This window comes from Rattus norvegicus, chromosome 14 (genome assembly GCF_021556685.1).
Source record: "Rattus norvegicus strain SHRSP/BbbUtx chromosome 14, alternate assembly SHRSP_T2T, whole genome shotgun sequence".
NCBI classification, from domain to species: Eukaryota; Metazoa; Chordata; class Mammalia; order Rodentia; family Muridae; genus Rattus; species Rattus norvegicus.
Window position 1 is genome coordinate 18164006 of NC_141547.1, and position 974 is coordinate 18164979.

General features: G+C 46.0%; 1 non-coding gene across 1 annotated transcript; it reads right to left on the reverse strand.

Moving 5' to 3' along the window:
- Positions 1–520: 520 nt before the first annotated feature.
- LOC120096803 (small nucleolar RNA SNORA17) lies at positions 521–652 on the reverse strand. The gene has a single exon (XR_015637782.1). It is a non-coding gene; the product is annotated as a small nucleolar RNA SNORA17 (small nucleolar RNA).
- Positions 653–974: the final 322 nt, after the last annotated feature.

Consider the following 974-nt stretch of genomic DNA (forward strand, 5'->3'; position numbering starts at 1 on the left):
GCCGGACAAAGGAGACAAGAGGCCAGATCTCCTGAGCACTATAACTAGCTAGGAATGGAGTCAGATATCCTGCTCTCAAGCTCCAAGGGCCAGCTCTCCCATGGTGTCCAGGTTAGGAGTCGAGCCAGTTTTGCACAGCCTTCAGACATCAACATGCCCCTTGGCAGCAGCCCAGATCAGGGTTGTCCATCTGGCATTGGGTGGTAATAGACTCCTGTTGCTACAAAACAGTGGACCCTGACATGGCCCCAGGTAGCAGCACCCCACCATGGTCCCAGGCAGCATCACTGGCTACTCACATCAGACGGTTCCTCACTACCCTCGAGTCTCCAGTTCTGCCACTTTTCATTATGCCCACACCCTTCTGTTTCTCTTTCTTTTCCATTTCTCCGCCACTTACTTGCTCCTTTTAGTGGTGCCTGGGATCTCTGAATGTCTGGGGTAGTCTCAGGAATGGTATGCCCTACTCATGCATTATGGCACTGGGTAAGGGGTCATCTCAGGCTCGCTTTTCTCAGGGAATGTTAGGCTACTAATCATTCAGATGTTCACAGGTCAGACCAGTAAGAATAGACCTTGCCTCTCTCCTCTCTGTCACCTACTGATGCCCATGTGACACAGCAGCCACACCCGCAATGCCTCTAGGAACAGTGTCTCATATCTTGATAGGCATCTCTTTCCTTAGACTAAGGAAATGTTTTCCTGTGACTTTGATGATGTTTCTGTGTCTTTGATCTGAGCTCTACTCCATCTTCTACACCCATTCACGTAGCTGATCTTTATATAGTGTCCCAGAATTCCTGCATATTTTATTCTTAGATTTATTTGAATTTGACACTTTATTTGATCGTATAATCCAATTGCTCTATTACATTTTCTGGACCCAGCATCTTTAATTCCACTTCATCTAATCTATTGGTGAGGACTTCTGAATTGTTTTGTTTCAATGCCCATTTTTTTTTTTATTCATTTCC